This window comes from Homarus americanus, unplaced genomic scaffold, assembly GCF_018991925.1.
Source record: "Homarus americanus isolate GMGI-L3 unplaced genomic scaffold, GMGI_Hamer_2.0 scaffold32583, whole genome shotgun sequence".
Classification (NCBI taxonomy): Eukaryota; Metazoa; Arthropoda; class Malacostraca; order Decapoda; family Nephropidae; genus Homarus; species Homarus americanus.
In genome coordinates, this window is record NW_024713129.1 from 26,231,207 (window position 1) to 26,249,042 (window position 17,836).

The 17,836-nt window shown below is 39.4% G+C and overlaps 1 pseudogene; it reads left to right on the top strand.

Moving 5' to 3' along the window:
* Positions 1–17,836, top strand: part of LOC121869673 — a 69,662-nt pseudogene that overhangs the window by 31,235 nt on the left and 20,591 nt on the right.

Genomic DNA, 17,836 nt, shown 5'->3' on the forward strand with positions numbered 1-17,836 from the left:
CAGATTATTTTTTATAGTTTTAAGTTCATTGTAACATATTTATCCACAAACAATAACACTTTTAGTAGAAAAAAATATGACAAAAAAGAACTTACTAAAAAAAAAGTACTCACTATTAGCACTGGTTCCTGTGACTTCTCCTGACAGTACATCTTTGTGCATTTACTGCTGTTCACATATGCAGCTGCAAAGTGCTGTGCAGAAAAGTCCAGAGCGAAAGCATTTGCATCTCTGTTTGCAGTCTTTCTTACAGGAACATTTGGTCAGCTCCTGACAGCATGTCGCAATCGGGGGAAGAGTCGTCCAACGTATCTGCTATGCCTCTCCCTTCTGCGTCCATCCCCAGTTGACAGGACTGCTGGTTTCTGGATTGGAGATTGTTGCCTGGCCCCAGATGATACCAGCCTGGTAGGCAGCCCGCTTTGCATGTTCCTTGAAGGCTGCCTGGGTTGGTGAAATGGAGTCATATGGTCTCTGCTTGCGGGAAAAGAGATCTAGTCTTGCCTCATCTACACCAATGGCTGCACTAGATCTGTCGTACATGAGGACAACAAATCTTTCCAGCTTCTGCAGGTTAACATCAGCAACTGTTGTTGGACATTGGCTGAGTTTGGTGAATGCTTCTGAAACTTCATCACAGACATTCCATGTCTGCCAGGCAGATTTCTTTCCTTTCCCACGGAAGCCAGACACAACGTCACAGCCAGTGAAAGCATGAAAGTATAGGATCCCACTAGCTTTCTTAGGACCTATCGCAGAAACTACATCATGAACTGGAATCCATCGATGACTGGCTCGCAGTGGGGTTGTGGTCAATGTTGTCCACTGCTCAAGTCGTGAACAACTGCTTCCTCAAGATTGGTGGACACGCCACTCCATCTTCCACGTACTGGCATACAACTGCTTCTCCTAGCTGGTCTGTAGAACTCTGTCATATGAAATGCTGACCCCATTTTTATGCAGCATGTCGATGAGCTGCCTCTTTCTTGTCTTAGCAAACACAGACATGCCGACGTAGATAGCAAAAGGTGTCTCACTGTCCTTGGAGTGTCTGTGGATTTGTGTTCCTACCCTGTAGTTGGCAAAGCAGTTGTACTGTAAGAGCTGTGACATAGCAAGGTCAGACTTCGATGCGCCATGCTGCAGTTGGGATTTGATATCTGCACCATGTCCGATCATGCATAAAAATTGAAGCAGTGATGGTGAAACAGCCTGTTCAATGCATCCTTCATGAAATGTACTGCTGAAGTGTGACTTGTGCTGAAGCATGTCCCGTCGTATCATCCCAGCAGCCTTGGCCAGATGGATCGCGTCACCGTATTTGCTTGCTTGTGCCAGGATTGAGCCAACATCCTTCTCAAAGGCCAGTAGGATATCTATTCCTTGGTGATGAGCTTGCAGCTGGGGGATGTGAAAAAGCAGCTGGTCCTTCAGTCGAGTAGCATGAACATCGGGCGATCCAACACCCAGCTGCTCAAGTCTCTGCCTGTAGAGTGTGAGCAGGTCAGCAAGTCTGAAAATGGGTGGTTCAGTACCTTCACTAGAAGCTTTCATCTGAGTGATGTAAGTGACCAGTTCAGAGAAAGCAGTTGGGTTTGCGTCCTTGTTCGGATGAAGCTCTTGTGCTTCTTCTTGCTCATGAGCATTTCGGTGTGTTCTTTCTCGGTTGTACAGGTCTGCCAGGCAGCGAGGGTGATACTTCAGTTCTTGTGCCACAACATCTCCTGCACTTAGTTTGGCAAGGAGTTTTCCACCGCTACGTGTCTTCGCACAATCATTCAATCTTTTATTAAGTTTCATTGTCATTGCATGTCTTATGTCATCTCTCGAAGCTTCTTCCTCACATAGAAAGCATTCTGTTGCTTTGGGGTCTCTGACCATTCGTGGTATCTTGCTACTGCTGCTCTCCTCTGTAGCAACTGCAGAGGTTCGCCTTTTCTGAGCTCTATTTGTTGAACAGAAGTCTGCAACTCTCATGATACTGTGCCTTGTTTCTCCTCTGGGTCTCCTCTATCCCATCATCGTCAACAAGTCTTGCAGGGTCAAGCTTGATTGGCAGTGCATTGATTGAATGAAATAGAGGAATATTCCTTGCCAAGCTCTTGTAACCGTCATCTCCTTTTTTGGCAGGATTTGCATGTGGAGACTTAAGATCTTCCTTCTTATCCTGTTGACAAAGACAACACTTTGCCCAGTCAGTGAGGAATGATTTGTTGGTAGATTTTGTGTCCATAACTATTTTTGATCTTCAGCGCCGAGGGTTTATCTTTTTACCACCCTGATGAGCACTTTCTTGTATGGCATACAACTAGGTTCATGCCTTTTGCCCTACACCTAGTCCGATCGTTCATCCAGTATCAGTAGTCCCGTGCGATCTGTACACCAACCAGATAAATAAAACCCTGTTATCCTTGGCTCGGCTCTCCCGCGCTGGCACAACCTGTCAATTCAGGTGCGGCTGTTTAACTGATTTGGGGTTGGTTAAGCAACATTTGGGACACTAAGCTGGCGCAGTATGACATGCTTTTTCTTAGCTGACACTGAACCGCATGCTGGGTTGCACAGCAGTGATGTCACCAGTGTGCCCTGGTAGTGCCCGACAATCACTCCCTCACATGCAGAGACCCTCTGCATGCTACCCTCACCTAGTTGGAAAAAACATAAAACCAGTACATAAAACATGTCATAAATAAGACACATATATATCTGAGATTATTATAAATAGAAAAAAAAAATCACCTGATCATGCTTGAAAACATATATATCGACACTAAGATCATTTAGATTAACCAACTACATCAATTTCTAAAAAAAAAAAATCATCTTTCGAAGGTCAATTTGGCAGCCATCTTGAAAAATGGCCGTCATCTTGAATTTCCAAATGGCCAATCAGGCAAATTTGACAAGTAGCTCCTAGGGTATGATCATGCCAAATTTCATGCTTGTATCACCATTTGCAAAATTTTTCCATTATCCGCTCTAATAGTATCTCTCGCATTCATGCTTAGTTTTCTGGTTACCATTCTGAAGGACAATACAGCTTAGAGGATTCTGATATTATCCTTGCGAACGCCTGCCACCAAGACACACACACACGCCCCATTATGTCATGATTAATACCGATGTAACCTATTATGTCAAGTAACGTAAAACTTGATGAGGTAAATTGTTTCGTGAATTTATTAAACAAAACAGTTTCATCCTTTACCAGTCATTATTGAAAAATGGAAGTATCTGAGCTCGATTGTTGAACTGCTTGGGTGATTGTATGTGTGTTGAGGGGGAGGGGTGGAGCGATGGCCAGACAACAGACCCGCCGTCCAGTAAGGGTGGGGGCGGATTTTGGACCCTCCACTTTGACTGTATCAAGAACTTTCGTCTTGGACTGTACATACATTATCTTGACTGGACTAACATTGGTGATACTGGTGCTGTTCCCCTAGATGTACTGGACCATATTTGTTTATTTTTTAAAAAATCAGTTAATCACTTGATTGATAATAATCATTTCTAGCTCCGGACAAACCCCTGTGCGCTAGTCTCAATCCCAGACCTCCATACTTAAAGTGAAGGCGTGGAACAACATACCTCACTCTCATTAAACCATTTCTTAAAATATATCTTTTGTCTAAGTATTAAGAGTTTTGAAACAGTTTCTTTTATACTTTTACTTTTTGCGTTTACTGTAGCATTAAACAACATTATATCATATATCGTCACGTTGATAGAAATTACCGTTGCAATGGTTATAGTTATATTTTTCGTCACCATATGATGTGTCTGTTTCATCCAAACACAACCCATGTTGTATTGCTTCCACCCACTGTTTTTGACTGTATATCAACTACACTATACTGTAAATAATTGCATATATTTATGATATTAATGTAAAAAAAAATGTGATAAACATGCTAACATTCTAATATGAATTTACCAACACCATGTTACATGTAGTAATCCAGATACTTAATGTTAAATATTATTTCCTTTAGATAAATACACAATATACAGTATACAGTACATGTAACAGATTCAACTAAGGGGGTTCAGTGCTCTCAGCCATGTCAATGTTGTTGTTATTGTCCACTCTATATCTACATTTTCTGGCTAAATAAACTGTTACAATATCAATATCAACACTTTGCCACTCGTAAGGGAAATACTCAAGTATAATTATCATGACCATCAATGTTCTTACAGTAGAAAAAGATAACATATAAGCAGGCAGGTGGAGACGACTGGTCGTTATCACTCTTCCAGACGATAAATTTAGCTTTTCTCACACAGGACCACAAAGCTGGAGATCTCTGGAGACATCTATATCAACGGTCGACCGGTCAACATGCGTACTATCGCGGGAGTGTCAGCTTACGTGCAACAGGAAGACTTGTTTACTGGGGTTTTCACCGTCAAGGAGCAGTTGCACTTTAATGTGAGTGTTTCAAGGTGGGAAGGTGGGGAAGTGGGAAGGTGGGGAGGTGAGTGATGGTTGGAAGGAAGGTGTGGAGGTGAGCGGGAGGATGGTGAGAGGTGGTTGGTCTCTGAACAGATGATACAATTCCGCTTAATGGCCTAACTAAATATTTAGACATTGATTTACAACTGACTTATTGACTTCTTAATATTTTTCCTTCCAAATCAATTAAAACTCCATGAAATTTCATTGTTTTGAATGATTATTTACAGGTAGAATTCATTAATTAAGCCAAAACATCATAATAAAAACCACTCGTCTATGTAGTGAACTTGATTACCATGTTGAATTGTGTTGGATTTGGTGTGTAGGCTCAGCTGAGGATCGGCAAGGACGTCTCGCAGAATGAGAGGAAGCAACGAGTCGTGGAGGTCATAAAGGAGGTGAGGTACCATCATTTAATGCGTTTTTAGATGTACGTAAGTAGCTTAAACAACTATCTGTGCAGGTAGGGGTCGATATGCTCCGAAATTTTACATGTGACTAGTGACAGCCCTCATATACCAAAATTTATCGTCCATGGTCTCATGCTGTTTCCCACAAAGTATGCACAGATAGTTGTTTTAGCTACTGTAGATAGGGTGGAATCAAAGGCATTTCGTCTTATTAACTCTCCTCCTTTAGTCGACAATCTCTCTTCCCTTTCTCTTCGCCTCAATGTTGCTTCACTCTCTCTCTTTTACAGGTACTTTAACGGGCAATGTTCGGTGGATTTGGCATCCTGTGTACTGCCGGCAAGGCCATGGGCTCGTAACACACGTCTTGCCCAGGGCCCACCGTTTCACTGTGGATGTCGGTCACACGAGAATAACCCGTTATGGTGCCTCCTTCTTTCCTCTCACAGCCAAACTGTGGAATGCTCTGCCTTCTTCTGTGTTTCCATACTTATACAATCTGTCTCACTTTAAAAAGCTGGTTTTCCGGCATCTTCGTGGTGTAGATTAACACAGTATAACCTCTTTCTTCTCTATTTTCAATTTCTTTTTGTTCTTTTTTTTCGCCCCCCCAGGCCCCGTTGTGGGTCGTTTGACCTGTGCCCGGGTGGGCTAATTCCCGTAAAAAAAATATATGTTCTGTAATTAAACTTAAACATATAGTCGCAAGAACAAACACACATTGAGGCCACCGCAGTATTAATGGCACAAGTGATATTTTTTAAAAATAGAGAAAAAGGCGATTTTCGTGAAACACCCATCGGCACATGGGGGACCTACCTGCCTTGCTGGGAGTAATTTTTGGCCATACGGCTGATGTACTGTATGTTTTGCCTTCGTTACAAAACCATTTTGCAACATTACTCTTCCACGTATGAGACCTGCGCGGACCTTTACGGCCCCGTGACGGCCCAGCCACCAGCTCACTCGCCTCACTTTCACTCACAAAAGGTGATGGGTCATCCACACACGACACACTTTATGATAGAGGAAACCTTGTTGAAACTTGCTGCGGCGGTATATAAATTTTATATATTGTCTATGCACAGTTGCATCTGCTGTTATATAGTGATGCGTAACTATTACAGGCACTCATTTAGTCTATATTTTGTAACATGTAACATAAAAATTCAAGTTACTGTATTATCAGCCGTCTTGATAGCAGGAGTGAAGGTGGTGGCCAAAGTGTCTCACTCAAGGTGCCTGAATCCGCGAATTTATCAACATTGATAGTTGTTTTAAGTTCCGGAAACCTTTCATAAAGAATGTTCCTTCCACTCTAACGTTTCGAGACGCTTTACAGGATAAATTAAGATGTCATTGTATAAGGAAGAAAGTTAATGGTAAAGAAGGTGTGTTTGTCTTACCTAAATGCCTTCCGTCCTACTTGTGCCTCAAACAGACAGGTAAACGAGGCATAAAACTTGCCAGATACACCAGCAATGACCTAAACGTCCTCTACCTTCTACAATCAAGTCAAAGACTGTAACCTAACCTAACCTAACCTAACCTAACCTAACCTAAGCACAATAAGCGTATAGAGATCTTGGAAAAAATATATATCAATGGAGGAGATATTAGAAATCTAAAAAAAAAAATATATACTTACTGGCAACAAGAGGCTGCATTGTTAATAAATAATGAACTTACTAATAGGTTCACTGTTAGACAGGGAATAAGACAAAGCTGTATTCTATCTCCAACATTGTTTAATATATATTCAGAATTCTTATTGAGAGAGGTTATAAGTGATAATGAAGGACTAAAAATTAATGGTAAAGTAATATCAAATAAACGGTATGCAGATGATACTGCTCTTATCACGAATAGTGAAGAGTGGCTACAAAAATGTTAACAGATTAATGGCAATAGGGAACTTAAACAATATTAAAAAGTTGTGTATTTGGGAAGCAACATTAGCTATGATGCTAGATATACGGAGGAAATCAAACGAAGAATATGCCAAGCAAAAACAGCATTGAATAATCTAAAAGACCTAATGAAAAGGGACATTGACTTCAATTTGAGAAAGAGGCTACTGAAACATTTTATATGGCAAAGGACTGTTGTATGGGTTAGATCGTGGACACTTTTAGCAGATGCCAGAAAAAGTAGGAGCCCTTTGAAAAGTGGTGTTATAGCTGTAGGCGAATGCTAAGATTAAACTATACTAACCGGAAAACAAATGAAGAAATAATAAGATTAGCAAATAATCCAAGAAAAAATGTTGAAATGTACAGAGAAAGAAAAATAAGATACTTTGGTAATATATTTAGAGGTGAGGGGTTAATAACAGAAATATTAATGGACAAAATTGAGGGTAGGAGGGCCAGGGGAAGGCAGAGACTGGGATGGATGAGTGAAATTAAAAAGTGGGTCCCAAGAGAGAGACAAATCTTGGAGGATTGGTAAAAACAATCGGAAACTGTTAAGAGCGGAGGACTGTGGTCACCAACCTCCAGATACGAGGGCGGTACTTTGATTTATTGAACCTAACCAAACCTAATCATACCTGACCAAAACTAACCTAACCTTATCTAACGTTACGTAACCTAACCTAGACTCTGAAAAAAGACTCGGGTAGGTGTAAATGCAACAGGAATTAACTTTTTATTCCTTGTAGTTGTTTCCTTTGCCACCACCATATCTAACCTAACCTAACCTAACCAGTAAGACGATTAGTCTCTTGTGATACATCTGGTCTCCATACTTTTTCCTCCACTTCCCTCACTAATCTCATCTTCAGGCTGACATGATTACAATTGTTTCACCTCTTTAGTAAACAAGACATATTTTTAAGGGGCCCTTCTGAAGCCTTGATCCAACATGCAATATTTCAATGTACTGTTCTTCTCTGTGATTCTCCAATTACTACACTGGAGTTTTCCTTTTAATATTTTTTTTTCAGTTTTATATTCATTGGTAGTGTCAGTTTCAGTTTGTTTTAATGTTAGTTTCAGTTTCAGTCAGCTTTTTGTCAGTGTCAGCTTTAGTTTGTTTTCACGCTAGTGTCAGTTTCAGTTTATTTTTGTCAGTGTCAGTTTTAGTTTCTTTTAATGTCAATATTAGTTTCATTTTCAACTTGTTTCAGTTCCGGATTTAATTTTAATTTCGTTTTCAGTTTCAATACCAGTTTCAGTTACTGTTTCCCTCTCCCGTACAGCTGGGGTTGGGTAAGTGTGCGGACACAAGGATAGGCACCCCTGGACTTATCAAAGGCATTTCCGGCGGTGAGAAGAAAAGACTTGCCTTTGCCTGTGAGGTACAGTGCTCTTTCTCTTCGTCGTCTGAGTCTTAAATGTTATTACAGGATTTTCTTTTCTCTGGCTGAAGATGTGAATAATTTACTCAATGTGAAGCAACGACACAAAGACAGATTCTCAAAGGTTAGTACGTGAATTTTTTTCTCTAGCTGGAGTCAAGAGAAAGCATCTGATTCTCCTTGAATCTACGACACAAATATGGTTACTCATATGTTCGTAAGTTAAATGTTTTCCTATAAAAAGGAGATGATAGGACGAACTTAGTCTTATATCCTGTGAAGTTATGACATATACGCTGTATATGGATTTTCAAAGGCTTATATGTTAAACTTTCCTGGAGGTGAATATGTTAGAAATAATCTCATTCACCTTTTAGAAACGTAATGATGACGAATTCTCATTGGATAGTATGTAAAAACTTTCTCTAGATGGAGATGTCAAAATGAGTCTGATTGACTCTGAACGTACAACACAAGTGATATAGAAGTTTTATAGTCGAGATGTAATCATGGTGAATTGAAAAACAGCAACATTTATGACGAGTTAATGATATGTAGTGATCAAATAGAGTACCGTCTTCAAATATGAGGGTTGGTGATCATAGTCCTACAGTCCTACACAGTCCTCAAAGGTATCGTATCTCTTTGGGGACCCAGTTTTTAATTTCATTCAACCATCCCAATATTTGCCTTCCCCTGGCCCTCGCACTCTCAACTTTGCCCATTTGCTGTTAATATCCCCTCACCCCTAATTATATGACCAAAGTATCCCATTCTCCCTTTCTTGTACATTTCAAGTATTTCTCTTGAAGTTTTTGCTAATTTTAATACTTCTTCCTTTGTTTTCCAGTCAGTGTAGCTTATTCTTAGCACTCTCCTAAAGCATCACATTTCAAAGGCCACCAACCTCTTTCTGGTATCTGCTGAAATTGCCCACACATCTGACCAATACAATAGTCCTTGCCATATAAAGCCTTTCAGCAAACTTTTTGTCAAATTGAAGTCCTTGTCTCTTCATAAGTTCTTTTAGATTATTAACTTCTGTTTCTGTTTTCCCCCTTCTTATTTTGATTTCTTCCATATATCTTTCATCACAGTTAACACTACAAATTTTCCACTTGTCTAAATTTCTTGTTGGTTACCATAATTTTTTTTTTTATAATTTATTTCCAAATTGTAAACATGTGATAGCTGTTTTGGGGTATCACATACAATTGTTTTAAACAAGTTCTGGAATTCTTAAAGTGGCAGGGCTGATGTAAACACTTCTTCTGGGCTTTTCTTTATTGTTGAAGCGTCTATATACACAGCCCTGAGTTTAGGAGAGAATATATAGTGAACTATCTCCGGGGGAAGTGTTTTGATTTCACTTGTATGGGAACACTTAAGTTAGGTGTTCACCCCTTAAATAGTGGTAAGAGTCTAGCTCTCTCCTGTGAGCGAGAGGGAGCATCAAGTGGGTGTTATGATTAGTCAATTGACCTCGCATTGTTGAATAACTTAGTGAATAATTTGGTGATATACATTTGGATAAATATTTATATAATGCAAAAGGTGTTGTTACAAACAAACATTACTTTCGTCTTTACAGAATTAACTCTTAAACCATACTTTACACACGATTAATGAACATTTATACATACGAATGTTGAAAAGTTATATATGCGAATAATGAACAATTAATTGCACATATAACTAATGAAGAAAATATATACGATAAATGAACAAACATACAATCAGCTAATGAACAACCATTTATATGACTAATGAACGAGTATACTGTACATATGGCTAATGACAATATATATATATTTATATATATATATATATATATATATATAAATATATATATATATATATATATATATATATATATATATATATATATATATATATATATATATATATATATATATATATATATATGAATAAACACACGACGACTAATGAACTTGTGACTACTGAACAAATATACATAAAGGTACATCCAAATAATGAACAAATATGAACCTACAGTATACCATCTAAAATGTTGCGATTGTTTTTCAGATGATCACCAACCCTCTTCTACTCTTGTGTGACGAACCAACCTCCGGCCTGGACTCCTTTATGGCCCAGAGTGTAGTGAAGGCTATGAAACGACTCACAGGGCTGGGTAAGACGGTCATAGCCACTATCCACCAACCAAGCTCTGAGGTCTTTGCCATGTTTGACCGACTCCTTATCTTGGCAGAGGGTCGAGTCGCCTTTCTGGGCACTGTTGATCAAGCACACGCCTTCTTCACCAGGTCAGGATGAATACACACACACACACACATATATATATATATGCTGATAACCACAATGAAAGAAGAAAACACGAAGTTCCCAAGCGCTTTCGTGTAATTCACATCTTCAGGGGTGAGTATAGACTAAGGAGAAGTACAAAACAAGGTGTATATATACAGAGGAGAGTGAGATCAGGTCCACAATGGTCAGGTATTAGGTAATGACCCTACTAATCTTTAAATAGCACTGCAACGGTCGGAAGTCAGGTCAGAGGGTAAGGTGACCCAACCTTCTCACCTAGTTACTTAGTGTTTTCTTCTTTCCTTGTGGTTATCAGCATATACCTAGATCACGCGCAACTGCAGTGATTTACTTGCATATATATATATATATATATATATATTATATATATATATATATATATATATATATATATATATATATATATATATATTGATAAAATCACGGGAAAAGGGGAAGCAACAGAGCACCTGAAGATGTCTTGAATAAAAGGCAGAAAGCTAAGGTGCTCCTTTGTTTCCCTTGTGATTTAATAGGCTAACTCTTATCCCATTTCGTGAGATCTACATATATACCATATATATATACAATCAGCACCAACCGCAGGATTCAGACGGCCACACAAGCCTGCCAGCTGCGACCGAGGCACTTCAGCACCACTTTGGACCACCCAGGATACTAAAGCAGTCCTAGACTTTGTTATATTTCACACAAAGCCTGTTCAACAGCTTGTGGCGCCGTGAACCTCCCAATAGGGACCACCCATATCACGTGAGTAGTCCAGTGCAACGTTTTGCAAATCCGGCACGGCTTACGAGGATCGCACCCTGCAACTGGCCATCGCCTCGGACTTCTACATACAATCAACACACCTCAACCCGCCAAGTTCAGGCCAGCCCCACAAGCCTATGACTGGCGACCAGGGCAGCAACAACTGGACCACCAGGATACTAAAAGCAGTCCTGGGCTTTAACCTGTTTCACAAAGCCTGTTCAACAAACTTATGGCGCAGTGAGCCTCTAATGGGGACCACCCGTATCCCACGTGGGCCGTGGGTTCCGAATCTGGCGGGTTGAGTGTTGTTAACTGTCGCAAAGTCCGCGTGCTGTTGGGCTAATAGAAGTATATATGGATCACTAAAACCATTACTGATGGTCCCCAATAAATTCACAGCATATCGATGAAGGGCTAATATATATGGATCCTCGTGTTTCGAAGCCGGATTTGGTAAAACGTTACTCTGACCACCTACGTGATACGGGTGGGTCCCCATTAGAGTGTCTGCTGGGCGCCATAAGCTCGTTGAACAGGCTTTGTGTGAAATATAACAAAGTTCAGGACTGCTTTTAGTATCCCGGTGGTCCAGTTGGTTAGCGTTCCCGGTCACAGTCATAGGCTTGTGGGCCGTGGGTCTGAATCCCGGCGGTTGAGGTGTTGATTGTATGTAGAAGTCCGCGTGCTTTATTGGGCTAATGATATATATATATATATATATATATATATATATATAGTAGCATAACCGGTCGGAATTCTACTTATTGGGGTTTTTGAATTACAGTGGAAGCGCCCCTCAGAGAATACCGAACCAGTACAAACACAATTAATTAAGTATTTCCCGTGATCATGGAATAGCTAGTGCCTGTGATTGGGGTTAATGAGACGCACTGGTAAATGATAACACTTCTATTCCTTCCAACACTACAGACAGAATCAGCAATTGTACACAAGCACTAGAATAACTTCTTAGCGTGGCTTCCAACACTACAATGGGAATCAAAAGTTGTACATGACATCAACAAAATTATTAAGAGATATTAATTGCGTCCAAAAAGAACTAATAATGCAGCAGTACTACATACACCAGAGCAGACACCAGAACGAGGAACTCATCTCAAACAATCCCTTCATACATCCTACATCACTTAGTGGCACATAAAAGATTAAAAATATATTACCTGCACAGATGAGGAATAGAAATCCTGATTCAGTCATACTACACAAGAACATGGATCACTCATAGCCTGTCTGGAATGACCCACAAAATACTATAATTTTAACTTTCCTAACTACACAGAACCCGAAGATTGTAACTACTAATCTGCGGAGTAGCAGGCATTAACAAGAAACCGAGAAAATCACTCATGACCCGTCAGGCAGGCGGGTGCTCCGCTGTTTTTTTTTTCATTACTTTAAAGTGCTGCAGCATCAAACAATTCTTGAAGAGGAACTCCTACATCCCTCATGTGCGAACAACCATAGGGTCGTTGATCTCACACCTGGACTTGGTTATTTGTACCACATGCACCCATTAGTAGGGAGATGAATGTCTCTACATAATCACAAAAATTTCAGGTCTCAGATTGTGACCCTTCATGAACCCGGTCTGCACTCAGTTGGCTTACTCCCACAACTTCATAGACGGGAAGAGGGCAACCATCGGCTCAGCCTAGTTAGGCCAGCTCAGACTACAATCAGGTGAACCCTGCCCCAGCTGAAGGAGGGGTTCTATTTCCTGTTGGTACGATTTTTTTCCCTGACTGATTGAGGAGATGTGTGAGTGGTTCCTGTGGTGTTGTACGAACCTAGGTGGGGAGATTCGATGAACCAGATCGACCATATCCACCCAGTGGGTAGCCATCTATATCTTCCAAACCACCATCACCACCAACCATAAACACCGCCCACCCCCTAATGTTTGTTCGAATAAGGCAGCAAAACGTCAGTACTGACATCAGTGCTGACGCCAGTGGCGATGACACACCCGGTGGTAAACACCGACCCCCACCCCCCCTCCAGCCGCCACATCTGTCGAGGTAACAAGTCGCGTGGTGGGCGGGGAGGGGGGGGGGGGCATCACACGCCACCTTCTCAGCGCTCACGCCAGTGGTGATAAAATGGGGAGAGGCACGTGGTCGCAGGTTGAGATCTAATGTTTTTGTTCGGGTAAGGCAGCAAACGTCAGCACTGACACCAATGATAATAAGCCAGCGGCGATAACACTCCCGCACAGCCCCGCCTCCAGTCGAAGACAGTTCACTCAGCAGAACCAGGACTTGTCTGTAAACACTTCTACTGTACATCTGGCGAGGCCACAGGTCGAAAGATTTAATGGCATCACACGCCAGCACTGTAGCTGAAGCCAGTGGTGATAGCAGCCAGCATTCCTCAGGGCGCTCGCCTGCCCCCCCCCCCCATGACGTCATTTATTCTCTTATTTTTATTAGTTTCCTTGGGGCACAAGTAACATATTTTGACCGACGTAACAATCTGTAAAATGGATTAGAGAGGTAATTTATTCTTTTTTTTATCAAAGAAATTTATTTATTTATTTATTTATTTTTCTTAATGCTTTTCAAGATAATCTGCCCAAACACTATACTGAATGACTTCTTTAGAAGAGAAGGTGAATTGTGTCCTTTGGTTAGTTGAGATAACGTCTGTAACAGTGGTTAGAAACGTTGCTTCGTCACTAAACATAAAATTGTCAGGAAATGTGACGTCATTTTCAACTTCTTCATTAAAATTGTGACAGAAAACCAATCTTGCATGGTAGCTTTCTTCCACCAACATTTGACTGACTTGAATCTTGTAAGGTTGCTTATGCAATTTTACTTTGAGAATTTTGTTCACTGTTGTTTTAGAAACGTCTAGTTCAAGAGAAGCCCGTCTTAGTGATTTAGAAAAGTTTACTCTACATAAGCTACAGTCTCTTCGTTAACTCCCGGTCTTTTAGTTCGTGGTTTGTCATTAATCACACAAACTCAAAGCGCCTCATCAGTTACGTACAGTAGCAGAGATACAGTACCGTAACTTACAGACTCCTTTCAGTCCCATAAATTTCTCAAACTCAAAATTTAATCACGGTTGGGAAGCAGTCTGTAACTCTAGTTCGCTTGTCCGAAGGTAGATGGCAGTACATGAGCTATTTGGCCAATCGTCTCTCAGTTAACAAAATCCTCAACCAATCACAAGATAAAAAGAAATCAGCTGAAATCGATGTACGTGATAGTTACTACTTCAAGGGTCATCAGTGATGAGGGAATTATGTTTGAGTATTACTTGTTACTTGAGAATAATGGTTAATCAATGACCAAAATAATCATATATATATATACAGTATATATATATATATATATATATATATATATATATATATATATATATATATATATATATATATATAGTATATATATATATATACATATATATATATATATATATATATATATATATATATATATATATGGAATAACCACCAATAAAGTTAGACTTCGAACTCGACGGTGAGCGTGACCAGGGAACGCCGCCACCAGGTTGGCCGCGACATTGTGCAATCCACAAAACGATTGGCGCCGTGAACCTCCCATTGGGTATTGCCCGTGCCACTTATGTGGTGGGAGGTTCACGGCGCCATCAGCTCGATGAACAGGTTTTGTGTGAAATATAACATAGTCTAGGATTGCTTTTAATGTCCTGGTGGCATGGTTGGCTACGTTCCCTGGTCACATGCATAAGGTCTAGGGTTCGAGTCCTGGCTGGTGAGGTCGTTGATTATATATATTATATATATATATTGAGAGAGAGAGAGAGAGAGAGAGAGAGGTGGTAAAAGTGCATAACAGTGGCATCACAATTTTTCTTACAAAAAGCATTTTTTTCATAGATTTTTGGTTTAATACAATCAGTTGTCCTGTTCTTTTTTGCGGCAAAATTAGTGAAATGTTCCTTACCCTAACCTAACCTAACTTTGCTTAATCTAACCTCTACCTAACCTAACCTTTACCTTACATAACCTTTACCTAACATAAACTTTACATAACCTTACTTAACCTAACCTAACTTTACCTAGCCAAACCTTTACCTAACCTAACATTTACCTAACCTTACCTTTACCAAACCGAACCTTACCTAACCTAACCTTCCTTTTTTGTAATTTATTGGTAGAGATAATGAAAGGTTAAATGCAAAATTGTGGCATCCTAAGTTACGTTTATATATCAACAGATTTGTAGATATGTTGGAGAAATAATTATAAAAAGTTTGTTTTCTCTGAAAATGTATTTAAAAAAATTCTTGAGAACTTAATTGTTTGTCATGTGCATTGCGACCTTCTTAGGTTAGGTTATGTTAGGTAGGGTAAGCTTAGGTTAGGTTAGATAAGGTAAGGTAGGATTAGGTATGGTTAGGTTTTGTGAGGGTAAGATACATTTCATTAATCTTGCAGCGAAAAAGCACTACTGAATGTATTGGGTAAAAACCTATGAACATAATTCTTTTTCAAAGGAAAATATGCTATTCCACTGTTAATTTTTACCCCCTTTTTTATTAGGTTTGATGAACTTAGATTGAGTTAGGTATTATTTAACTCTGAGTCGTGGGTACGTCTTGGATACTTGGCAGAATAGCTTGTTATAACTTGATCCTAACCATACCAAGGCATAGGCTATTGGCTGAATATGCAAAAAGAAGGCGGAGTTTGGGCAAAACGGTTCACTTGACCTCTTACTTGGCTTTAATTACTGACCCGGATATCTACGGCTATACTACGTTAATAAGGTCGATCTGCAAGTTTACTCAGTCATAAAAAATATTTGTACCATAAATGTGAACAATACAAATCTTCTATTTTGGGACAAATTACTTTAAAAGTTGTAAGAAGACAAAAGATGCGTCTCTTCCATTCTGCCACAAATATAAACACACTCAAGCCTCTTCTCGTAAAAAAAAATAACTGAAAAGAGAAACTGTAATATCGTATTTTAATATGTTGATGTACAAAACATTTTCTTCATTATTCTATGATAAAACAAGTGTAACAAGCTTTATTACAACATATATTATTTTTTTTATGCAATCCGGAAATTACGACTTACTATATCCGGGTTGAGCTTGTTGCAGCAGTTAAGGAGGTCCTGCAAGTTAAGGCCTCGAATACGGACTCGCTTATGGAGTCCACTGACAAATATTTGCTTTGAGTATACCAATCGGAGAATGTAACTCCAGTTACAGGTTAAACTATGAGATATAGTTTCTTAAATTCTTTTGAGCATGCGGTCCCCAGTCATTTTAATCTTCTTGAATTTCTTTGGCACTTCCTTCTTGTAATGAGTCGTAAATTTTCTTCTAATAGCTGTTACAGACTTTAACTTAGCTAATCAGAGGATACAATTCACCTTTTCTTCTATTGAAACCATTCAATATAGTGTTGGGGGAAGATTATCTGGAAAAACAGAAAAAAAGGAATAAATAAAATTCTTTGGTCAAAAAAACTAGAATAAATTACCTCTAATACATTAAACAGATTTTTTATATCTCCAATAGAACCTAAATTATTAATATTTTATACTGCACCAGGACTTTACGGACACCCTGTGTATATATATATATATATATATATATATATATATATATATATATATATATATATATATATATATATATATATATATATATATATATATATATATATATATATATATATATATATATATATATATATATAATCAACGACCTCACCAGCCAGGACTCGAACCCTAGACCTTATGCATGTTATATTTCACACAAAGCCTGTTCATTGAGCTGATGGTGCAGTGAACCTCCCATTGGGGATTGCCCGTGCCACTTATGTGGTGGGAGTTGCATTTTACCGAATCCAGCTTGTATGAAACACGAGGTACAGTCACCCAAAAAAGTTGTGTCGCCTCTCATCCTGAACCATGAACCCCGAGATTCAGACTCTTGAATCCGAAGCATTTATGGACAGACTAATATATCAGTGTCTACTGATTCGGGTTCACGAGTCTGAATCTCGGGGTACGTGGTTTAGGATGAGAGGCGACAGGACTTTTTTGGGTGACTGTATCATATATACTTCATTTTAATCCATATAACACGCAAACTTGAACATATAATCAACGATCTCGTGTTTCATACCAGCTGGATTCGGTAAAATGCTACTCCCACCACGTAAGTGGCACGGGCAATCCCCAATGGGAGGTTCATGGCGCCATCAGCTCGATGAACAGATTTTGTGTGAAATATAACATAGTCTAGGATTGCTTTTAGTGACATTATGGCAAGGTCGGTAGCGTTCCCTGGTCACAAGCTTAAGGTCTAGGGTTCGAGTCCTTGCTGTTGAGGTCGTTGATTATATGTTCAAGTCCGCGTGTTATATGGACTAAAATGATGTATATATATATATATATATATATATATATATATATATATATTTCATGTAGATCCACAATGAAAACGTGGATAAGATAAATCGTGATAAAATCACACAGGAAAAACGGAAACAATGGAGCACCTTAGCTTTCGAGTTTATTCAAGACATCTTCAGAGGCATCTGAATTACAAGGACCGAGAGAGGATATA